Below are 15,701 nucleotides of genomic sequence, written 5' to 3'. Positions count from 1 at the left end.
TGGGAAACATTATAATGATAAGGAGTATTCTGAAGCCTAGAAGTATCATGGAATGGGGCTTAAATGTAAACAAAAGACAAAGAACAAAAATTAATCCATGACCTATATGACTTAAAGTTCGAGGAAGAGCCGAAAAGCAAGCAAAACCCCATTACTCCATGATTAAACATTTTCTGATGTTAAGTGCTTTTCTGGTGATAATATTAATCAGTTCTCATTTTTAATCAAAGCCAGAATGCTCTTAGTACAGTGGTGTAAACCTGAGTCAAATGGAGTAAAAAAGAAAAAAATAATAAAGGTGAATTCAACACTTGCTTATAAAATGCAGTACTGTTTATTTATACCTCCGTTTAGGTACATATTCAGCATTCTGATTTACCTTCCAGGAACTTCCTTCAGCAATTATTAGATATTTCTTTTTTCCATCAGAATCAATAGAGCTGAGGTAAACCACTCTCAAGCTAGGAGTGGTTTGTGGAATTGTTTTTATTGTGCCTGTTCAGGAAACTTGCAATTTTTTTTTCAACCTGATGTCCTTGTGAGGGTAACTGCTGAAAAGCAAAAAAGTAAAAGAAATCCATGGCTATACCTATTCTTCAATAAAATTTTGTGTTTCCATTTTTCTTTTATGGTAACAGAAGCTGTAAGGAATCTGTTATGACAGAAGCAAGACCAAAAAAAATCTTCATGTTCCTAAAATTAAAATGAAACTTCTCCAAGAAGTGCTGAATTTCTTAACAAAAATAAGAGAATGTTCTGTATGAATATGCACAGATGTGTCTCCTGAAAACTCTAACTTCTGCTGTACCATATTCAAGAGAATAGTGCTTAAAGAAGGTCTGGATTATTCTCTGTTACTTAAGATTAAGTGGTCTAACGTTCATTTCAGAAACAAGAAACGCTCTTCTTCAAGCCCCATTTAATTGTTTTCACTGTGAGTTAATCTGTAGGTGCTGACTTTACATACCTACTATTCTATGGTTGGTTTGTACATGTTATTTCAGAGAAAAAGACCCACAGACTAAATATTTGTGGAAATCTGCCTGCTCCTTTTAGAGGGTCTCCTTTTCCTAAAATGTGCTTAGAAAGAGTATTTTGGATCCTAACTCTACAACATTTGGCATCTTTGAAACCACCATCTTTCAAAGGGTCTGTCATGGAATTGTATGGTTTCCTCCTACCACAAAAATACTCTGAAAAGTCAACAAAGGATTGTGCATACTATGGCACAGGCCTTTCCAGAAATGGGTACTGCAAATAAATCCTCTTATGAAGTTCACCACAAAATGTCTGAGATTCAGCTGTAATTATGCATCTGTGGAGATGAGCTGAATACAGTACACTCAAAAGTACTCAGGGAGTTGAGTACATTATACAAGAACAAAAAAACAGTGTAACACAGTAACATTATGCTTATTATTACAATTCAGCCTTATTATTATCAGCTTATTATTACAATTCAACTGAGAGAATTCAGTGAGGCCTTTGATATATATAAAGCACACCTTCATTTAATGGAGCAATTTATGTCACACATTAGACACACATTTATCAAGTTTGAAATTCCAGTTTATTGTGCAATATTTACTAAATTTAGGGTATTGGAGAAGTTATCAGATGACTCTATGATACCCACAAGTGTTCTTTCAGTGTTGTATCAAGCTATTTTCCATTTTATATGGTTCATTATTAAAAATATTTGTTTATCTTAGTTAACAAAGCTGCAGGAATTTCTATTGCGTGTGAATACATATTCTATAATGCAGTAGCAGCCATAGCAGCTTTGAAGATTTGCACAATGCATTTGAAAAGAGATTTTGCCATAAGCACTGTTCATAGAATACTGAAAAATATTTTTAGTTTACATATAAAAGAGGTGTTCTATATATGATATTCATGACTGAAATTGATAATCTCTACATATATGTATATATTCTACTGTCATATAAAGAATGGCCCTAAATTACCACTGTGACTGTAACACTAATTTCACTGTAAAGTGTTTCATACCCATGCGTATATGCTGAACTGCAACTTTTTATTTTTTGCTTTTAGATTCAAGTATCGATTATGAAAAAAGTGACTAGCTTTCAGTCGTTCTGAAGTACTAATTAGGAAATAACTGAGAATTCCCACGACCGCCTATGAACTTTTAAATAAAACACTAATATATGTTTTTGTCAAAATAATCAAATCACTACTTCATCAAACAGCAAATGAAGTGGCAATTTGTAAAACAACTGTTTTAAGCTTTTACATTTTTGTTTTTATTTTTTAAAACAATCTAGTGTTTTATTTACTAAAAACAGCTTCTCAGCTTGAAGAACTTTTCTACAAGGAACTGAAAGCAAACTCATTCTCCTGCCACAGCACAGTATAAAATGTGTGCCTGTTCTTTTACAACTACAGCTGATAGCAAGGCAATAAGGGAACTCAGGGAAGGAGTCTGAGTTTGACTCTTGAGTCAAGTAGAGACAGAACAGCCTTAGGCATAACAATGTTTTCCTGTGTTAGTAAAATCACTTTCCCAGCACTAAAAGAAAATGACTCATTTTAAGGCTTTTTGTTGTTACAGTGCAGTCTATATGACAGTTTCTTGGATAATGATAATTTGGTCACAGTTCATTCAGTCTCTCTCAAGATATTCACCAATTCGGTGAACTATATCCAGAAATGAATACAGAATGAGCTTTGGATTCCAAGCACTGATGAGACACACTTGTAATAAGGCTGCTATCTCACAAGCTGGTGAACAACTGGCTTCCTCACTATAATATATGCACAGTCTACAAGTGTAATGCTTTAAACAAAACAGCTCCACTCAAAAATCAGTCATGAGTTTACTGTTAGCAAAAACACCAGGTGATAAAAGAAGTATTCCCGTCCTGATGCGTCTGTGTCAACCATTTGGTTGCTGCATGAAGATGTGAGCAATAGTCTCAATATCCAGGGCAAATAATTCTTCAACCTTTCTTCAGATCCTTTCGGTCTGAAGCTAGCACCACAGCTGCCTCATCTTGCACTTTACTTTAACCTGAAACTGGTCATTAAAAGCATACATAAACTGACGTCCTTTTGAACAGGTCATTACCATGCCAACACCATGCTCAGGCCTCCAGAACCTCACATCAAAAATAATGGATTCACCTAGAATCCATTTTTCCTAGAATCCATTTTTCCTAGAATCACAACTAGATTTTGTGATTTATTTAGCAATCCCTCAAGAACTTCCACAATTTTTCATGAATATCTTCTGCAAAAATCATTTTCACCTGTCTGTTGGGCAAATTATTACCACAAAAATCATATTTGGAGATTGTTTCAGATGATAATTTCACAATAATAACCAAATTAGATAAATACATAATGAAATATATTGTTTCATGCTCAAAAGCAATTTAAGAACAACCACTTAATTCCAGTTTCATTATAAAACACAAATATCACATTGAAAACTAATGCATGAAAGAACTTCAATTTTTTTCCCCAATGCATTTATACTTTCATCTTTCTAAAAAGATTTTCTGAGAGTATTAGACTAAATAGTGTTGTATTTTTGTGATTGAATCTGAAGGGCAAGAAAGAAAAATAAACTGATAACAAAAAGCCTTAGAGAACTCAAAGAACAGCCACTAAATCCAGTACTACAATAAGCACTTATAATAAAGGATTTCACTTAAAACGTCCCAACCTTTATACTACACAGCAGGAATGGATGGGAGTGAAATTTAATTTTCACCATAAACCAGATTGGTAAATCCTTTTTCTGCAATAAATCCAAAATAACATGCACAGTTTCAACCACCACTTTAATTCCAAGAAGTAGAATCTGAGCCATATAGAATTTAGCCAGACATCTTTAAAAGCACTTTCAGATGACAAACTCAGGAACTAGTGCCTAGCTCCTTAATCATTCAAAATTCAACAACGGCAAATGCCTACTGGCTGCTGTACAGTACAACCACCTACCCTTGAGAGAATCGCAGCACAGCGAGCTTGACGTTAGGAGATTCACAGTCAGCTTCTGGTTGAAGAATCCCTGACAGTGCTTCCAGCCAGAAGAAATGAAGAGGCTCCAGAGACAGCTTTGCTGGGGATCAAAGGCAGTTCCATTTATATGCAGCCATTAGACAAGCTTACTCTTTTACACTGTTCTTCAAACAAAGCAGAAGCCAGGCAAACCTGGAGCCTGCTGTGCCAGGGTGCAGTATCAGCAAAACAATATCAGCTTGGGACCAAAGCAGACCAACACATAAGGACTGTCAAGACTCCAATTACCCAAGTCCTACAGAACTTCACTACCATTGTATACCTAACCTTAGTGATGGACTTGGTACCTCGCATTTTGAAAAGATGCCACGTGTACAAGAGCAGTTTCTGCTTTGTTTTTTTGTTGTTTTTTTTTTTTTTTTTTTTGGCAGCACACAGCCTGAACTAGGGGAGGAGTTGTTAGGGCAGTCTTCCCACAAGAGTCATTTTAATGTGCAGTATTTAACCATACATCCTGACACCACTTCGGTGTCAGAATGGTGTTATTGCACTTTATTGTTCCTCATGCACTTGGCTGAAAGATGCATTGACAACTGAGATCATAAAAAAAAAGGGAACTACCAGCTGGAGAAGTTAGGATTACCTGGTGACATTCCTGCCAAGAAGATACACTTACGTAATCAGCAACACCAGATTTGTGGAGTATTCTTATTACAGCTTTTTTGTTTGATGCCTCCTGTTTACCAGTCCTGAAACAGACAGCCAAACAGCATGCTTTACCCCTTTCTGAACATAAACCTGTGGTTCATGGGGATTTAGCCTGCCTTGAAAATCACATTAGTCACGTTCTCCTGCCATTTGCCACAATTCCTGGAAAAATCAAACCATAAAGCCATTAACAGTTTGCTAGGTCATGTAACACAAAACAGAATGAATATTTGAAGAAAAGTAAAACATAGCAACTTACAAAGACCATAGAGCAGTGCCATCTAGTGATTGCCACCATAAATATAAAAGTTTGCACTAATACATGCTGCAAATAGAATGAATATCATCAATAACTGAGCTTCACTCTTGTCTTACTTTCTGAGGCAAAACATTTATGTAACAAGCTGTAAGGGGAATAATTACTTATATCAGGCACTTACCACTTTAAAGAGAGCTTAGCGTTTGTATTTCAAAGGAAAACGCTACAGGTAGCAGATCCAAAAGAACCTACTCATCAACTCTAACTACAAAGTGTTAGAAGAGTTAATATTTTCAGTGCTCTAAAGAATAGCGCAGAAGAAATAGCAATCAGTAATACCTCTGTTGTTACCTAGGTGGGATATAAAGATAAATTTTGAACTTGAACGGAACTACAGGAGAAAGAAGAAGCTAAACAGTTCATACACAGGCCTAAATTGTTTTCCTGACAGTTGCAGAAAATGTCGCTGTTGGTATTCTAAATGAAATACCACAAGTCTCCAGTTACAAAACCCAACCAAAAATATTCTTACGTACTGCTTTACTTGGATAAAAATTATTTTCCAAACTCACTGAATGAAGCAGGTATGTTGCTTCTTTTTATTTATCAAATATTTTCTGATCTTCATCTACTATCACATTTTTGTTTATTTCCTTTTAGAGTATAAACAACTACAAATTTGTAGTAACAGCTACAAATCACTGAAATAATATTTTGCATGTCAAATTTCAAATTTGTGCAAAAATGCTGGCAGATTTTTACACAAGTCCTTGAAATTGTTCATCAAAATAAATTTTGACATGAGTAACATGTCAATGTTACTCCTTAATGTAAATTTTGGTGAGCCTTGGTATTCTAAATCTCTCTGGTGAGTTTAAAATGTAAATAATTGTTCCAACAGAATCTCCAGAAAAGACCATACTAACATATATATTGCAGGATTACTTTCTGCAGTCTTCTGTTTGCTTTAGAAAGACTGAACATACGGTATATTTTTTTTTAGTTTGCACAACCTATGCATAACAATATAATGGTAATTTGTCCATGGGTGCAAGGGTATTGCCTACTTCTCATCAGTATTCACAATCAATATCAAATCTGAGATACAATCATACTGCATTCAATGCATTAAAAAAGTGACAGAAGAACAGAGTTTCTTTGCTAGCTGCTGAAGAAGACAAATCCATATAAACTCCTGACATATTCCAGGCACTTACTGTGTTGCCTTCCATATATTGTTAATATCTATTTAGCTTGTGAATAAACTAAATCTGTAATCTAGATTAAACATTTAAATTTAAAATCCAGTGGAAGATGACATAGATTTCTCATTCTGTTAGAGAGCCCCTACAATGATGGAGAAGTTTGAATCTCCTTTATGGAATGTCTCCTTTCTAGCTAAAAAAGAGTGTCTTTCAACTGCAGCCTACAGCAACAGTTTCCATTTTCACTTCCTAAGAGGCAACAATGAAAAACAAACAAACAAACAAGCAAAAAACTTTATTTTCATATGCACCAAATATTTGGTACAGGTCCACTAAACTGAACAAGTAGTGAACTGTTTGGTGGCTGGTACTTGTCAAATCTGAGCATTATCTGCCTTCAACCGCTGCACTCACCTGACCCATATTCAAATGAAAAAGAAAGTCCTAAAATTTTCTTGCAAGCTGCTTTACAGTAAAATCAAGCAAACCTGTATTTACTTCAAAAATTAAGCAGAAGTAAAAATTGTAAACTAGATTATTCTAATATCAAGATTATGTGTTGATAGAGCATACTACATTATTATAGCTGGATGCCAATTTAAGTATTCAGACACTATTGTCTACTCACACTGCAAAGTAACATCTCAACTGTTTTTAAGCAGGACTACAGAGTAGTTCAATCATTCAATGATCAAAATCCTGTGTAAATCAAGCTGATTAGTGGTGCAGTAACCAACGCAGCAACAATCAAATTCATGGTCCTTACAGCCTGAAATCCTTCCCAATGAGCAATGTAAATTGCTTCAGAAGAACAGCTAAAGCCCCCAGATGGGCAGCTAAAGCAACTGCATAAGCAAGCAATTGTGTACTATGATGTAATGCATAACAGCTCTAATGGTATTCAGAGGATATATTCTTATTTTTTTCTTGTTTTGCTTGTCTACTACAGTTAAAAAATGGTGGTTCTGGATATACTACTTCTTAAGTTTTAGAAGACAGACACAGTTCTGAAACTCCTATTTCAATAATGTTTGGTTAATGTATTATTAATTTTAAAATATTTTGTAATTCAAATTTCTTTTCCCATCAGATGACTTTTGTTTGTTTAATAGGAAAAAATAAACCATTGAAACTAAGATATGCAATATTAAATATCCTCACTGTATCTCTACCTTTTCCATTGCAAAGTTTTATCAAATTAATGTCATGTAAAAATTGTTCACATGATGGAAGGTCCAAAATAATTACTAAAAAAGATCTAGGTACATTTTTTTTTATCTTCCTAAACCACTTTAGCTTGTCTTTTCATGTTACCTTTAATTGCTTGACAGGAGATATTTGATTACTTGTGTTGCAGTCCCTAACGTATATATAACGTTGTCTAGTACTTAACTACTTCAAAATCAAAGTAGGAATTGTGTCTGTTTCTTCACAAGCACTAATTTTTCCAAAATCCCATACACGCGTGTAACTTTCACCCTTTTTGCTTCCACAGAGGAAGTGTTTTCACCACGGTCTTCATAAAAGCATATGAACAGTTTGATGGAAAGCATTATCAGTAAAAGAAGTTTTTGATAGTGAGACTGCAGTTGTACACTCAGTTTAAGCCACACTGGGAGTCTGTACAGGACTGTTTCCATTTGTTTTCTTGAAGTGATCACAGGTATGTTACGTCTTCACAACATGTTCTTTTAGATGTTGCTGACAATTTATTTTTTCTCAATTACCTCTTTGGGTTTCAACCTACTATTAATTCCTGACATCTTTTTTCTTCCTAATGGTTGGCTATCCTCCATGTCACACATAATATTGAAAAATAAATGACAGATTCAGAAGTCGCTCATGTGCTTGGCTATGCATTTCCTTCAGAATTCTTGGAAACAAGTTGTTACACCCTCATGATTTGCTGCAGCCTTCTCTTTCCAATTACTCCACTTCTATGTACCTTGCTATGTATGTACCTTGTAGCAACTCTGCTGTAACCATCCCTGCTTCAGGTCTATGGAAGCAACCGAAACAAAGACTTCCTGTATTTTAAACTTTTCAACATCTCCTTAAATGCTTTATAACCTAGTCTAGCAAACACAGTCAATTCCAACTGGAATTGATTGTTGTTTGCACTAGTGTCTCTGAACACTGGGGATGTGGAAGAACTATTTTGCCAAATTAAATGGGTCTACTCACTATTTAAAGGCTTCAGCTAACTAAACTGCACTTAGTTAATATTTTCTGTCTTCATGTCTGTAGCCTGTGTGCCTCTTTTGCCATGTAAAGTATGCCAGTTTGAGTGGAGAATCAGTCAAAATCTGCCAAGAGACAGGTATTTTCTCATTTCCTTGGTCACACTCAGCATTCCAAAAATAAGATAGCAGGTAAAAGGACTCCAAAGCCACTACCAAATGTAGAAGTCTGATAATTCTTCCAGGCAACCTCATCTTCTGACCTAAGCACAACTCATTTCTCACCAGTTCCTCCCTACATACTTTATTAATGTTAATTTTTTCAAATCAAAAATAATCAAAATTTTTCAAATTAAAAAAAAAAATGTATTTCAAAACAAAAAGCTATTCAAGTTACTACTGGTGAATGCTATCACTTCTATTCAATAAAATTAAAATTCCATCTTTTCTTCTATGTAAATACCCTAGTCTGCATAGCTGCTGCATGCAGCACCAGTAACATGAGAAAACTCTAAAGCAAGTCTTGTAATCAAACATGGCCCTTAAAGATGGATGTTTACTTTTCTGACCACCTTTGGCAGGAATAGGAGCATAATCTGTCCTGTCAGGACAGTTACCGTCATGACTAGAAATCTGCATCTCAATTTTTAAAATTAAGTGTGGTTCATTTCTTTTGGTAATGGCCATCCATGGAGGTGCTGGGATGTCACAGGCCTGGCTGGCTCTCTCATTCCCAAACACACTAACACCACCATTCCTGCTTCAGCCTCTCTTATTCTTCTCCCTTTCAGAAATGTGGGATATTTTCACAAGCAGTAAGTGAGCCCCACTCCCATTTAATGGGACTGTCAGCTGTACTATGTCCCAGGTAAGACCTGCAGATGGCTGAGTGGTGAAGTCTCACCATCTTGAAATCTCTCCTTTTCTTCAGGACCTAAGCAGAATTTCTTCTTCCCAAGAAGCTTGTTTCTCTTCCTACCTCTCTCCCAGCATTAGCTGTGGTCTTCATAACCCAGTCAGTCAAGCTGGGTAAACAGTGCCCAACCAGCAACTACAAATCCTTCTGACAACCTCCTGCCTCATGGCACTGAGAGCTTACTCTACCATAAAGAATGACATGAAAGTGGTTACAGGTATTAGTAATAAATATATTTTCCCATCTGTAAGATACATGTGTTCACTCAACCTGTAGTAGGAATTAAATGCTGGGAATTAAATGCTTTGATAATCCTTGAGAAAATCCTTTTCAAAATAATTTAAAAATTCTCAATGTTCTTATCTCTTTCAAAGATCTGAACTGTACCCATATAATTTCTCTTTGTAAGCTCTACCATATGATTTCACTGAAAAAATAAAAAAAAATAAAAAAATCAGGCTATAAATTAGTTCCTGACATAATTATGGGTTTGCAGACATTCATATTTCCCTGGGTCTATCAACAGAGCGAACTACTGTTCTAATAAACTGAAACTAGAGTTACTGGAATTAAAAGACATTTGCTGGTATTTCCCATCAGACAGCTATAACAGCAAATATCGACAAAAAGTAAGCAGCCTTCCTGAAAAAAGTGTTTTAAACACATAGCCCACTAACAGCATTTAAAACTTTCTCACCTGCTACTGTAATAAATGCATGTAGTCCCATGGGCTGTAACAGAGCTTCACTAATTGATGCAGCTAAATAACTTTTCTTTTTTTACTCTTTTCAGGAGGAACCACTAACACAACTCCTTAACCATGTCCATATTCAAACTGCTGGGGAGCTTGCATCAGGACCCAAAGCAGGTTGAGCTCAAAGTTCAACAAAGCACAACCCCATGTACATGGCATTCACAGCAAGATGAAACGTTGCTGTTTATTTTATAGCCACACATAGATTTGTACAACCTGACTGGGTAGTTTTTGCTGGACATTGCAGGAGAACTTAACCTCTAGGAAACTCCTCTGTGCCTTTCCATCACTGGAAGAGTGACATAAATCTCCTTACCATCCCACTGCGCTGCAACGTGGCGCCAGCACAACGTTCGCAGAATGCTGGGGCCAGGCCAGCCACCAGAGACCCATCTGCACCATGATGGGAACCTGTAAGCTTTCCACTGAGGACGTAAACCTTTTTACTTTGCGGGAAATGAAATTCTGGAAAAGCCAAACTGAGGTTTTCCTCAAAAGATCCCCAGCAGAAGCTCCAACTCATGGCCAGTATCTGCTGATCCAAAGGACTACACCAAATCACAAGTCCTAATGAAGCACAGCAAGCAGGGATAATAATCACTTGCTGAAAAATTAATGCCATTTTCTCACGTACAAGTTAAAGTAAAGGACATGATAGGAGAAAAGACTAATTAGAAGTTGGAAAGAGGACATAGGATGACAATCTGCCCATTGGTAATGTCAACTTATTCAATTTCTCTAGTGATGTGATTCCCCTTACCAGACTCACCACAGAATTATCAGGGAAAAGAAGACATAGAGAAGGAACTCCATTGAAATCCTGTTTTCCTTGCAGCCAAGGCCTGGTGACTTAGCTATGCTTCTGAACTCAGAACTCAGCTATGGCCTTTACCTTACGTAAGTGTCGGCTTACCCCTGTGGCTAGAACAAGTCTTCAGCACTGAAGACAGAAATATTTGAAATTGGTATTTTTTTGTCTTCCTATTTAGCCCCTGTAACCTGAGCTGGTGATCACTGGTGGCTCTCAATCATCAGAACAAATGCAATTTTAAAAAGTAGAATTTCAATTGTAAAATGTATATTATTCCATATCAGAGTTCAGATACAGGTTTTGTGGGATACATGTGATTTTGTTACAGTTTAAAAGAAACTGTAACTATCTTCAGTTGAATGTTTTTAAGAAGACATATGGTAATTTTTACATATAAAATAGAACATACATTTACTACTAGCAATAAAGTATTAATCACAAATCACTGTTGTACAAATCCTAGCTAAACAAAAGGCAACAGGACTGTGGGATGATTATTCTTATCCATTATTCTTATCCATTCTAGCTAAAGGACAGACATTTTGCAGTTAATCAAACTCCATTATAAAGTAAGATTTTATACAGACAAATCTTCATGCTGAACTTAATTCTATTCAGTCTATCAAAATAAATTATAGTTTTATTACTAATGATGATAAAATTTTGCATGTATTTTCCTTTTTTTTTTCCTTTCACTGTAACTTTAATTTTGACATTGAAAACTAATGAGTTCTGTTGTCTTATTTGTGTAGCTATGAAAACAATTATCTAAATTGTTGTCCTTATTGGAAAATTTAATTTGCCCATCAGGTGAAAACACATGTGCCCATTTCCTTCAGACATTACTATTTTTCTGAAAAAAATAAATATTAAAATCATCCTACACTGACAATTTCGTTTAAAACCAGTAAGTGTGGTGATACTTGTCTTTTTCCTGAAACCTAAATCCAAAGGGGACTTTCTTGTCTGTTATGAAGGCACAAAAATTAGCCAAAGTGTGAATCAGCAGTAAAAAGCAGTTTCAAATATTACACTTAAGCAAGAATATTCATTTTAATGCACCTTTACTTCTGTTTGTATGTAATTAGCATATCTTTGGGAGATGAGCTAAACTGCTCACTAATTCCATCTCACAGAAGAGATATTCACTAAGCACTCATGCTGACCTGCTATGAGTTTCACCATAATCACCAGGCTGAAAACACAGTGTACTAACATATAACAAGACTTGCCTACAGCCTACTACTGAAACAGACATCTACTTCCAGTTTCAAAGGGAATGTGAGATCAGACTTTAATCAAATAACAATCTCTGATCAGTACGATGTCAAATAATCTCATGAACTACCTCTTCACAGGATAGCTGCTGAAAAGAAGAGGGGAAAAAAAAGGAAAAGAAAAAAAAAAAAAAAAAAACAAGATTTGCATTTTATCAGTAGAAAATGGGTCACTGAAATGTCATTATACAATACTGATGACAGTTTATCTTCCATGTTTCTTCCCTCTACAGGTTTTCATCATTAAGAAATGGAATTGTCCCCAGAAATCAAAAGGTTTATGAGATGGCAAGCAACCCAAACATGAGCTCTACTCAGCGCATCCCATGGGAATAATATTGACATCTCAGCACAGAAATCATCGATTGGTATGCCGCATGAACATAGGTCTTGAGCAGCAATGCTTATAAATTTCAAATACTTCAATTTCATTCTTTATGGAGTTACCTCATTTATTTTACTATTTTTCTAAAATAACAAATAAGTCACTCTTTCCAGAAAAGAGGAAAAAGCTTCCCCTTATGCTTTCAAGATAGGGAAAAAAAGTTCCATAAAACTGGCTGAAGATACATGAACTAAAAATATTTTGGAAAATAAACAGCCAAGCTATTCATTGTACTAATTAGAAATGAGCAGTAGTTTGTAAAGGTTCATAATTAGATGCAGCTTAGACAAATCAGCTTTATAATGACATAGGAATGTCAATCACTGACTAGTAAGAAACAGGATTTTCTTAAATGTCCTGGATATCTGTACAGAATGTGAAAAGAAAGTATGCAGAATTAAGATTGTATTTAACAGAATATGTTAAAGAACCTGTAGCTGAACAAACTGCATACAAAAGGAGCATGCAGTAATACACATGCTTAGTTTTGTACAAATTCACTGAAACTGATCCACTTAATTGTCCCTCAGCTGTATTTTTAATTATCAGCAACAGCTAGAAGGAAATCTACCTTTGCACAAAGGACGAGCCAATGAACCAGCAGACAACCGTACACCCAGCCTTCAGAACTCCTGGACCTTTTTTCCCCACTTAATTCCCTGAGCTTTACACAGTCAAAAGGCATTAAAAATAATAATAATAATAATAAATGCCACCAACAGAAAACCACCAAATTTAAAAATGCAGAAACAAAGGCAACAATCATACCAGCATGAATTATTAAAGCCACAGGAATCCTCCTCGAGTCCTCATCAATACCCTCACCAATAACCACACCCACCCTGTGTTTATATTATTCACAAGGTCTTACATAAGACTTAAAAAACCCTCTAAGACGCAGGGGCGTTTTTAAACTCAGCATAGAGACACTAATCTTCCAGCCTCCAGACCCTCTTACCTTTCTGCGCTGAAGAAAACGATATGGCTTCAGACTACAAACGGCAAGTTACTTTGGTCTTTTTCCTTAACTGCAGGACACCAAAATCCACAGCATTAGTTCACAGTGACATGCCAACACAGTACTAATCGCAGCACTTGCGGATGTCTGTCTAAACTGACAAGCTTCTCTAGTACTTTGTATTCCTTCACCTCTTGCTGCTGCTGCACAGGAAAACATTACCACCTACAGCCCTTTCACAGAATATCTCGATCCTAGAACGCCAGCAAAAATCCCCACTACCCTCAAACCACTGAGCCATGCTGCTTGTGTTGAGCTGATTGCACCTGATTTTGTTCGGTCTACATAGGTGTCATCCCTACTTTCTCAAGAGGGGGGACGATGGGAGGAGGGAGATTCAGAGCAGCTAAAACAGTTTTCAGGGACCTTTGGTTTAACAAAAAGGGGAAAAAAAAATGAAATACTGCTGTTCTGCTGCACACAGATTAGCTACGGTCAAAACCACTACGTTTCAAGAGAGAAAGGTGAGAAGGTGGCACAGTAGCTGAGGAGTCAATCGTTTCATATGCTGATCTGAAGGAAAAATCCCAAACCGCGTTTCCACCGGGGCATCTGCACACACACAGCAGGAGAAAGCACAACCCCACCACGCTCGCGCACCCTCCCTCCGCACCCTCCCTCCGCTGTGGTCCATTATGCACCGGAGCAGACCACACGGCAGCTTCACATCCACGGGGAAGCACTTCCTGGAAAGGGTGTAGCCCCTAATGGCACGGCTGCTGCTCGGATTGCAGGCAGCAGGGAGACTGAGCATCTCCTAACCGCATGGTTTCCACTGGAAAAGGCACCCTTCTCTTCCACCTCCTACTGGATTATCATTGTATTATTTTTTATGTGAATGCTGCTTCTGACAGTGAATGAATAAAACGCTCTATAATTCTCTCAGGGTACACACAGCAGTTTCAGGTGAAATAATCTTGGACGCACTTTAGACTGTAGACCCCTCAATCCCAGGTGCATCGCTGCAGGAAGCAGGGTAAGGCTTCAGAAGTACTGGGTGCAGGTTTTACAGGTCACGGATTACCTCCCTTAACGTTACACGAACTAATTTTCACTTCCATCCCTTAATGCTGTAGTTTTGACTGAAATGAGGGCTGCACAGCTCATTTTTATGACAAAGCCAGTAAAAAAAAAAAAAAAAAAAAAAGGAGTGTGGTCCTCTCCCCCCCACACACACACACCCCACCAACACTTGGGTAAGACATCCAAGTTAAATCTGATTTATGTTGAATCGTCCAGAGGTTTTTTTTTCCTTCTTAGACGAAAAGGTCTTACACTTCTGAGAGAACAGCGTTTCGAAATAGCGGCATACAATGAGAAAGCACTGCGGTTCCTCTCTGCTTGGCGAGGAAAGCTACGGGGCGGGGGTTGAGGGGGAGAGAGCGAGAAACGCTCAGGAACATCTGGCATTGATCCCGGCAGCTGTGGGACAGGGCGGGCGAGACCCCGCAGCCTGCACCCAGGGGAGCGGCGGGGCCGCGTGGCCTCAGGTGGTCCTGGGGCCGTACCTGTGCTTCTGCCAGGTGCGTGCGGGGGCCCCCCGACTTCGGGCTGCCCCCGGAGGCACTCGGGGGGGGCTGCTCGGCAGGACGCGGAGCATTTCCCCCACCACCACCACCACCCGGGGGGGATGCGGGCACAGCGGCACATCCACCTCGCCGGCGACAAAGGACTGTCGCTCTCTGACACCCCGGGGGGCTCCAGCCCCCAGCATCACAGGTTTAGACGTGTGTGTGGGAGGGAGCCCTTTCTTGGGGGGGTCGATGCCCACAACAGCGACCCCTCCGTCCCCCTTCCCCCGCGAGAGCGCCGGGGGGGTAGGGGGGAAGGGGGTTCCCCCATCCCGCGTCCGCTCGCCCCCCTCACACCGTGGGGGATGAAGACGGAGGGGCACCGCAGGGTGAGGGGGGCGCCCCCCAAAAACCCAAAAAGTTCCCCTGCCCCGCTGGGCGGGTTCCCCGCGGCCGATACCCCCGACGGCAGCGGGACTGCTTCCCCCGCCCCCCTAGCCCCACAACCCCACCGCTTACCTGGCGGCGGCCGGGGAGCTCCCTCAGGCAGCCGGGGTTGCGCCTGCCGCCCCCTCCACGACCCCCCCCCGAGGTGGGCAGCGGCCGGGGCGCCGTGACATCCGAGCGGGGCGCTGCGAGGGGTCGCGCCGGCCCCCGGCGGGACGCCAGCTCGGTCACCGCCCTCCT

General features: G+C 38.7%; 1 protein-coding gene across 3 annotated transcripts in view; it reads right to left on the bottom strand.

The window, feature by feature from the left end:
- The window catches only part of LINGO2 (leucine rich repeat and Ig domain containing 2), a 565,290-nt gene extending 549,615 nt beyond the window's left edge, over positions 1 to 15,675 (bottom strand). For 2 of the 3 annotated variants that reach the window (XM_068667144.1, XM_068667148.1), the window contains exon 1: positions 15,534 to 15,675. The gene's annotated coding sequence lies outside the window, so the exon portion shown is untranslated. Of the gene's footprint in view, positions 1 to 3,969; positions 4,091 to 15,533 lie in introns of all 3 variants that reach the window. The other variant, XM_068667146.1, reaches the window with a different exon arrangement.
- Positions 15,676 to 15,701: the final 26 nt, after the last annotated feature.

The sequence above is a fragment of the Anas acuta genome, chromosome Z (assembly GCF_963932015.1).
Source record: "Anas acuta chromosome Z, bAnaAcu1.1, whole genome shotgun sequence".
Classification (NCBI taxonomy): domain Eukaryota; kingdom Metazoa; phylum Chordata; class Aves; order Anseriformes; family Anatidae; genus Anas; species Anas acuta.
This window is presented reverse-complemented; position numbering and strand designations above follow the sequence as displayed.